The sequence below is a fragment of the Otolemur garnettii genome, unplaced genomic scaffold, assembly GCF_000181295.1.
Source record: "Otolemur garnettii isolate 467f Iridium unplaced genomic scaffold, OtoGar3 scaffold00129, whole genome shotgun sequence".
In the NCBI taxonomy this organism is placed as follows: Eukaryota; Metazoa; Chordata; class Mammalia; order Primates; family Galagidae; genus Otolemur; species Otolemur garnettii.
The window spans coordinates 3,219,531-3,229,581 of NW_003852524.1; the positions used below are offsets into that span (position 1 = coordinate 3,219,531).

Genomic DNA, 10,051 nt, shown 5'->3' on the forward strand with positions numbered 1-10,051 from the left:
AAAAAAAAAAAATTACCTAAGAATATAAAAATTCTTATGAACTCATATAATAACTTCAATAGGACATTATAATATTGTTGAAAATAAAATTTGTAGATACAAACACATGAGCAAACCTGTGGTCTTGCTGATTCATTGAGTCCTCTTACCTATAATATTTATCTACCGAATTTCCTTTCATTTGTAGTGGTGTTTTCTATTTTTTGTAGCTAAATGATTCTGGAGAGAAACATAAGCGCTGGTGCCTCTGAAAGGCTCAGCAGCCCTGTACAGGACGTCCTCATTGTTCTTACATAACGCCAGTCTCTGGATCATCAGATGTTAAGAAACAACACAGTGGGGCAAATTTTAAATCAATAGTTTCAGAAAATATCCTGCAGCCTTGTGGTATAGTCTTGTCAACTCCCCTAAAAGGTAGACATTCATCATAGGTTTTGGAAAGAATACAGTTTAAGAGAATGGTAGGCGGGCTTGAAGGTTTAATGGTATTATATGGTATGTGTATAGTTGGGTTGTTGTTGTTCTGTGCTAGTAATAAATGCTTTTAAACCAATGATTTATTGGGCTGCATGTACACACACACATACACACAAACACAACACTTTTTTGAGTTTGAATAGTTCCTGATTGTTTTTTTCCAAGATAAATTAACATTTAATTCAGGAGCTCAGCAGGTATCATTATTATTATTATTATTATTAGAGACAGGGTCTCACTTTGTTGCCCTTGGTAGAGTTCTGTGGTGTTGTAGTTTATGGCAATCTCAGACTCTTGGGCTCAAGCAATCCCCTTGCCTCAGCCTCCTGAGTAGCTGGGACTACAGGCACCCACCACAACACCCGGTTATTTTTAGTGCCAGGATCTTGCTCTTGCTTGAACTTCTGAGCTCAAGCAATCTACCCGCCTTGGCCTGCTGGAGTGCTGGGATTACAGGTGTGAACCACTGAGCCTGGCCTCAGCTTAATTTATAATACTATCGTATTATTGAAATTATGATAGTATAGCAAAGTAAATTAATAGTTTCTTAAAATAATGCAGTATTGAGCCAAAACAATAGCTTAGAGGTCATTAAAAGGCTGTCATGACCAGTCTTTAGTGGACATAGTATAGAAATCATTTCTCTTGGATAATAGATGGCAGCCAATTTGAATAATTATTCTCTGATTGGCCCCAGACATTTCTTTCTTCTCCTGTGTCTGCGTGTTTGCTAGACGGATATTAAAAAACTCCCGTCTTGGTGTATCTAAGAGTTACGTAGCTACTTCTGGGTCTGTTTCAGAGAATGAGAAAGAAATTCAAATTTGTCATCTCTAAGGCCCCCATGTTGGGCTTGCTTTGGCAGCACATGTATTAAGTATTCTAATACCCTTGTGTAGGTCAACATTTTCATGTTTTCCAATGATAGGTATTTCAGTAAAGGGGAAGACACCAATTCTGCTGAGCAGAGTAGACCAAGGAGGGAGTGACCCACCGCTTGTTCTTTCAATCTTCTAACCTTGTCCCAGGACAGAACATGCTGGAAACACCAGCGTTTTCCTCTTCCCTCTTCACCTTTCTGCCCCTCCATGTGCAAAGTTGGCATGATGGTCATTTTTGTATGTCCCATTGGCTAGGCTATAGGCCCCAATTACTCAATGAAACTTTAAGTGCTGCTATGAAAGTATTTTGTAGTTGTGATTAAAGTCTACAACCTGCCTTTAAATAAGAGAGATTATCCTAGATAATCGGGGTAGGCCTGATTCAGTCTGTTGAAGGGCCCGAGCAGTAGAGCTGATGTTTCCTTGATGAAAAAGAAATTCCTCTTAAGCAGCTTGCACCTGTCAGCAGGAGTTCCAGGCTGATTTTCCAGGTGGCCTGCCCTATAGATTTTGCACTTGCCTGTCTGACCCCATAATCACATTAGTCAATTTCTTGCAACAGTTTCTTAATATACACCTCCTCCTGATTCAGTTTCCCTGGTTAGATACTGACTGATACCGTTGGTAATGTTTGAGAACTGCTTAACCTGGCTCCAGCAGTTGACTCCTTGCATCCCTCTCGTAACTCTTGTCAAAGGAAAATCAGAAAGGTTGGGTAAATTCTCAGGATGCCAATTTAATAAGAGAGAAATGTCCAGCTTTCTAGTGCCCCAGTTTCAGTCTACAGTTTTTTTCCTTTCCACTCACACATTTTTTGGGGGGGGAGGGGAGTGTCCATTAGAGGTACCTATTCTTACTACTTTACTTCTTCCTACAGCTTATTTTCTTTGGATAATCTACTCTAAAACCTGCTCAGAAAAGCCCAGATTTTATTGCTACTGACTCAGCTGTTTTATAATGCTCATCACTACCATGGCCAACATTATACATTAGGTGTAAAACCGTTTTTTATTGACCAGGTTATGCTAACCCACATGAAAATGATCTCAAGTTTTTCTTTTTGTTTTTAGTAGTTATAACTACACATGCTCAATGACTTTAATCCTAGTATTTATTTTGACTCTTCTTTTTCTTTAAGATGAATATATAAGATTAATTCAAAATTCCTCATACATGCTCATACTGTTCTCCTTTGGGGCATAGTAGATATGTAAAAAGATCACTTTAGGTATCTTTGGGCAGGCTTCTCAATGTATATTGAGTGGCAAACAAAGATGGAATCAAAATTTTCCATCTTTTGGCCCTTCCCATGTACATCCTAGAAGGTCTGGAAACAAACCCTCTGATGGGCTGGGAGAATTCTTTTGAACTGAAATGCTTCTGTGTTGCAGCCAGTCTATTATCTCTCTTCCTTACCATCAAAGCCCCCCGGGAGCAGGAGAGCATTACATCCAAGAGGGAGCAACGTGGCCTGGAGTCTGAAGGGCAGAAACCTTGCTAACTGAGATGTGTAGAGGTAGGGGGCACAATGGTTCTAAGCTGTCCCAGGAGAAGCTATAGGTATGACACTACTTCCACCACTAATGTGGTCCTCTCTTATTCTCATTCTTGGGAATCAAGGTTGAGTGACATCATTGTGACTTGTTTCATATGCCACTCCTACCTGATGCATAGTATCTTGCAAAGTTTTAGGAAAAAGTCATTTATTCACTTATTCCTTCAATTATTTATTCCTTGAATTCTTTAAACTTTCACCAGAGGGGTATTAGTGCCAGACCTGTGGTATATGTTGATGAGTGAAATAGGAATAAGGCAGCGAGGCACAGTTCATGTTAGTCTAATTATTCTGCAACAATTGAAATTGTTTTATTTATTGCATCTTTAAGGTATTTTCCTATATTTTAAAATCAGTCTCTTTTAATGATATATGAAACAGGATACAGAGAGTGCCAAAATGTGTACATATATTAAGAAAGGAAAAAGCTAAACTAAATTAAGCTTGTAATATGCAATATATATACTGATGACGTTTGTTATCTTGTGTGTTGTATCTTGTATCTCTTGTAATTGTAGAAGTCAAATGTGACTTAAGAATTACAATTTTAATAGTTTTTTCCTTCTCAAAGTGTGTACACATTTTTTGGCACTCTATGTATATGTTAAATATCATGACTTTAAAAAAAACAAAGCAATGGAAAATTTAAAAGATAGATTTAAATTTTGATTATTAAAGATGCACACACTTCACACATGTCATATTGATGTGAGAATTGAGTCAGTTTCCTCCCTAAATCCTTTTCTGTCTTGGATTATATGGGCGATTTAGCGCTCCTAGGTAAAGTTCAAGGTCAAAGCCTGTTGCTCAGCTTTGCTTTCATAAACAGAAGTTTTGGAAATCCAGTTTTAAAAATGTGTATTAATGAAAAGGAACTCAACACAAACACTGCTGGCTTATTGGCTTTGAATGTAATGAGCTATTTTACTCTAAAGTTCTTATCTGTGATTCGTGTGTAACACCTAAACCAAATATGACCTCCAAAAATGTCTCTCAAGATTTTGGTAAAGATAAAAAATCAGGAAGACCGCTTAAAGCTTAATAGACCTTCAATTTGGATGTTCTTAAATAGCAACTGAATTCATTCTGATATTTCTTCTTTGAAATCCTGCAAGAACTTTGTGATGGAGATCTTCATCAAGCCAAGGACATAAAAAGCCCTGTGACAGTCATTGGCTGCATTCACGATGCAAAAGCTGGAGGTATCACAATGAGTAATGTGTAGGCTCATTCAGACTGCCTTACAGAGCAGCACACACTGGGGGGCCTCAGAACCCGATATTTATCTAGTTCAAACCGACAATAATTTCATCTCTATTCCTGGCTTTTATTGGGATGGCTGATCTTTTTCTCACAGTGTATGTTCACACACATATCTTGGCCGTATTTTCAGTCATTAATTTATTTAATTACTTAATTATTTTTAGTTGAGAAGAAAAGATTGTATGTGGTATACGACATTTTATTTTGATTTACATATACATTGTAGGATTTTTAAGTATTATTTTCCAATTGTGGAGTCAGTTTTCAGAAAATTCTGGTGTCACTGATCAGTTTATCTAATCCCATAATCCTGTGGGGAATTATAACCAGGGCAAGCTCGTCTTCTGAGCAGGTTCTCCTAAATGTGGTGCTCTTCAACCCTCACACTTTATTCTCAAAAGCTACTAGAATTATAAAAAGTCCATTAGTGGTGACTATTATTTTTATACTGAGTCTGACACACTGAATTCTTCATAAATCTTAGATAATTCAGTGGTAATAAATAATTGCCGTTTTCAAGGTACATTTGGCTGTTTTTGCCAAGGGCAAACCAAGTCTGTCCAGCAGACGTCAGTTATGACTGCCTTTTGTAGGTGCAATTTTCCCCTCACCCACTGGGTCCTTAGGGTACAATTCAGAAGAGATTTCGTGCCCAAAATGAGTGATGGTCTTTAACAACTGTAATACTTTGTACCATTTGCTGGAAGTGTCCTCTGCCTTTTCATTCAACGTCAGTCACAGAGTGCCATTTATCATGTGTGTCATTTGCCAGGGTTTTCTAAGATGACTTTTAGGTAGAAACACTAATGAATGGGGGGAAAGTGCTCAGTGACCCTAGTTTAGAGTTAGTGCTGGATAGTTTACTTTATAATGGGTGTTGCCTATTTGAAACGTATTCAATGATCAGCTTTTTCAAATTGTGTTATGTAGAACATTAAAGTTTCATGAGATATTAATGGGTGGTTGGTTAAAAAAAAAGAGCATCATGGTTAAATAAATTCTGGAAACAGTGTATTAAATAAAACCAACCAGATTCCTGTGCTGCACGATTTCTGGGAACCTTTCACGTGTTATTGTGAATTTTGAATCTCTAAGATAAGCATATGGTACACAGTATTTCCTAAACATGTTTGATCTCAGCACATTTAATAAAACAATTCAAAAATACACAATGTTATGAAACTAATTTATAGCTTTCATATGAAAGCTATAACCCAATTATAGCCCAAGAATATGGGGAAAGGGGAGAGGGAGAGTAGGGGAGGGGGGAGGATGGGTGGAGGGAGGGTAATTGGTGGGACCACACCTATAGTGCATCTTATAAGGTTACGTGTGAAACTTACTAAATGTAGAATATAAATGTCTTAACACAATAACTAAGAAAATGTCGTGAAGGCTATGTTAACCAGTTTGATAAAAATATTTCAAATTGTCTATTAAACCAGCACATTGTATCCCATGTCTACATTAATATACACAACAATGATTTAATAAAAATAAAAAATAAAAAAATACGCAATGATCATCTTGCAGAGAACACTCTGCTAAATCAGTGTGGAGAAATTCTGAACATGCTCCATTTCTTATGTGCTTTAATTACAGATCAAAATAGGATTAGTTGGGAAAAATAACTGTAAATTTAGCAAGAGTAATCCTGTTTCCATACTTTTAATACATATACACATATAGATAATAGCAATGCATATATTACACAAAATGCACTTTCCACCTTTGTAAGTCTTAAAATAATTTCCCATTGTGCATCACTTTTTCCCCATTTTCCTCTGTAATACAGACAGATGCTAAGAGATCTCTGGGACTGAAAATATTTTACCAAAATTAAAAAAAAATTAAATAATGATAAGGAAGGTAGTTTCAAAAGAATCACTTTCTGTGTGTGTGTCATCTTCTAGTTTGCTGAGTGATTTTATGTTATATATGTTATCTTATTGAGTCTCACCCTCTCCCTGCAGAATAGGTAAGCCTAGTGTGAGCTCCTTTCACATGAAGAGAATGGAGATCCGAGAGGTTATTCATTCTGATCCTCTGTTGGACCTTGTCTGACATAATGTGATTTTGTTTGTTTACAAACAAAAATAAACAAAACACTTTAATTATTTTATGGAACCTAAAATAGATAATAAAATCATCAGGTAAGTTCATATTTTTGTTTTTCTCTTTTAAAACTGTAGCATAATTACAAGTAATCCACCAACCTCTTTCTAGCCCCAGATAAATAAGAGCTGGGGAGTATGTGAGGGGCAGAAAAATTAGATTGGAAGGGACTTACGGAAGATCACACAGCAGTGAGATCACTTACCATTCTGCCTGTCATCTGATGGAGGAGGAAAAGTGACAGAATTCATAAAGTTTGTGTGTGCTTTTGAAATAATTCAGTTTTTATATGCTGCTTTGGTTGACCAAAAAACATCTGAAATTTTGGAATATAATCTCAGTAGGAGATTCCTAGCAATAGATTAAGGAACCATCCTTCCATCCTCTGCAAGGATTTTGGCCATGCATTTTAATTTTATTTTTTTCGAAACTCCTGGAATTCACTCTTACTTTTGGGGGGCAAGCGTCACAAGAAAATTCATTAGAGAATGTGACATACGGAGGATCTTAGAGATGACTTTGAGGTCCAGAGGGAGAAAGGGACTTGTTCATATAATCATTCGTGACATGGAGGAGGGGCAGGAAGGAGAAAGCTTTTTCCACTTTTCCTCTTAGGCTCAGTGGCTAGGAGCCTGGAAACTGAACGGACACAAGGCAGATTAACACGAGAAAAGGAATACACATTCTATTTCAGGTGCATGGGAGTTCACGGAAAAGAAGTGAAACCTAAAGAAACAGACTCGGGGGGGGGGTTATAGATCATGTTAATAAAGAAAGCGGGTGTTTGGGTTTGAGGTATGACAACATGAGAAAGCCACTATGAAATTTATGAGTGAAACGAATTGAAGACAAAGGTTATTTTAGTAAGGCTTGTTTGTGCAGACTCAGGTTGGTGCCAACTGTCTGTCTCTGGTGATAAGAGTTACTCTCCTCTTTCTGGTAAAGGAAAAGAGACCTTCACAAAGGGAAATGATATCCTGCTTTAGGCGGCTAGCAAAGAGCAGAGAACTCTTCCTGCATCTCTTACAGCAGGAGAACTATCTTCAGCTCAAGATGATCTGTTGTCCCAAAGTGCCATCTTTGGGGGTGGCATATCCTGATCCCCTTTGGGAGTAAAATCTAGGGTTCTTAATTCAGGGTTCACTGTTTTTCCCATAGTACTAAGCTAACCAGTGTGTTTATGGAGAAAGATAATCTGATCAATGAGTCATGAGTGTTACAGGGATTTGAAATGAAATGAAAAAATCATGAAACATTGAGAAAAATTAAATGTAGTAGATAATGTCTTGGGTAAACAAGGGAAACTGGTTTTGTGCACACAGCTTTTGATGAAATCACAGAGCTACGGTAATGAATACTCTGTACAAATACTCTGTACTGAATACTCTAGGCAGCTGTAATGCAAATGTAACGCAACTGTAAGGATTTGTGTATCTAAATATATTTAAACATAGAAAAGGGCTGGGTGCGGTGGCTTAAGCTTATAAGCCCAGCATTCTGGGAGGCCAAGGCAGGTGGATTGCTTGAGCTCAGGAGTTCAAGACCAACTTGAGCAAGAGTGAGACCCTGTCTCTAAAAAAATAGCTGGGAATAGTGATGGGCACCTGTGGTCCCAAGTACATGGGCTCCGGAGGCAAGAGGATCACTTGAACGCAAGACCAAGGCTGACAAAATGAGACTCTATTTCCAAAAAAAAAAAGTAACCACAGAAAGGGCACAATTAAAAGTAACAGGACCCTGTATAGAGTACTTTCCATGAATGGAGCTTCTAAGATGGGACATTACCCTGAGTGAGTCCGTGAGTGAGTGTTGAGTGAAAGTGACGGCCCAGGACGTTACTCTACGATGCCGCACACTTTATAAACACTGCATACTCAGGCTGCGCTCAATTAGAAAACAGCTTCTTTATATAACCTTTAATTATTGTAAGTTAATGTTAGCTTACTATAGCTTTTTGACTTTATAAACTTTTACATTTTTTTACACTTTGGACTTTCTTGTAAGAACACAGCTTAAAACATAAATTCATTGTAGACTTGCACACACATATTTTCTTTCTTTATGTCTTATTCTATCAGACTTTTTCTATTTTTAACATTTTAATTTTTGTATTACTTTAATTTTAAATGTTTTTGTTGAAACTGAGAGACAACCACCCGCACGTCTAGGCTTGACTGGGTCGGGGTCATCCATATCTCTGCCTTCCACACCCTCAGCTTTTCACCAGAAGCTCGTCAGGGGCAACAGCATCATGGAACTGTCCTCTCCTGAGACAACAATGCCTTTTTCTGGGATACCTCTTGAAGGCCCTGCCTGGGGCTACTGTACAGTTAATTTTTTTTTAATAAGTAGAAGGAGGATACTCTGAAATAATGATAAAGAGTGTAGTATGGCAAATACATAAGCCAGCAGCGTAGTCGTTTCTTACCGAGTAGTACATACTGTGCAGCATAGTACACGCGGCACTTTTATGTGACTGGCAGCCCAGGTTTGTTTATAACATGTGTCAACATCACCACAAATATGTGAGTAATGCATTGTGCTATGACACGGGGACATAGACAGTATTACCAGGCAATAGGAAACTTCAGCTCCATTATAATCTCATTGGGCCACCATTATGCATGTCATCTATTGTTGACTGAACTGTCATTATGTCATCGAAGACTGTAGCCACGGGAGAATCTTTTTTATAATCTTAGAATAGGGAAAAGCTTTCTAAGACATAAAAGCTAGAAGCCATAAGGAAAAAGATTGATAAAGTCAATTGCATATAAACAAAAATTTCTGTACACAAAGATCAACATAAATAGATTAAGAAATCATCAACAGATCAAGGAGAAATGTTTGCAACTTGTATCACAGACATAGGGCTCATTGATCTAATATATAAAAAGCTCCCACATTCAATAAGTAAAAGAATAATACATCAATAAAAATAGATAAAAGAAAGGAGACAGGGAACAAAGAGGAAATGTACGTGCCTCTTCAACATGTGACTTTGCTCATAGGAGCAGAACAAGTTAAACACATTGAGATATCGTTTCTGATCACTCACATTAACAAATATTACTAAAAAACATTATAGTAGTAATTTGTTAGAAAATGTAGGGAAACAATCTTTTCTTATAGATTAGTGGTAGGAGGGTAAATTTTCATAGAGGGCAATTTGGCAGACGCTTGCAAAGTTCCACATAAACATCCCCTTAGCTCTAGCAATTTTGCAGACAGCAATTTACTTTGCAGATGTATTTTGGACTGTATTAATGCATTTCTTATTTTAAAATGTAGGAAAATTTTAAGTAAAAAATAAACTTATGTTTAAAAAAAAATCTTCACCATCTTTTGGTCTAGTGTTCTCTTTCCCTTTTTTCTCTCTCCACCTCCCTGCTGGGACAATATGTTTCCCTACATTTTGTTTCAAATGTATTAGGCTTTTGTCATGAATCTACTACGACTAATACGTTTCCCCAGAAAATTTTGTACTTTAAAAATTGCTAACAATTAGTAGAAAATTTAGAATAAGAAAAGTGTTAATAACCAGAATCCATAGAGAACTTAAACATATTAGCAAGAAGAAAACGAGTGATCCCATCTCAGGATGGGCAAGGGACCTGAAGAGAAATTTCTCCAAAGAAGACCGGCATACGGCCTACAGATATATAAAAAAATGCTCACCATCCTTAATCATCAGAGAAATGCAAATCAAAACTACTCTGAGATATCATCTAACTCCAGTGAGATTAGCCCATATCACAAA

The 10,051-nt window shown here is 37.2% G+C and overlaps 1 protein-coding gene across 21 annotated transcripts in view; it reads left to right on the forward strand.

Moving 5' to 3' along the window:
• The window catches only part of ANK2 (ankyrin 2), a 654,255-nt gene that overhangs the window by 276,672 nt on the left and 367,532 nt on the right, over nt 1-10,051 (forward strand). The gene's annotated exons all lie outside the window — the stretch shown is intronic.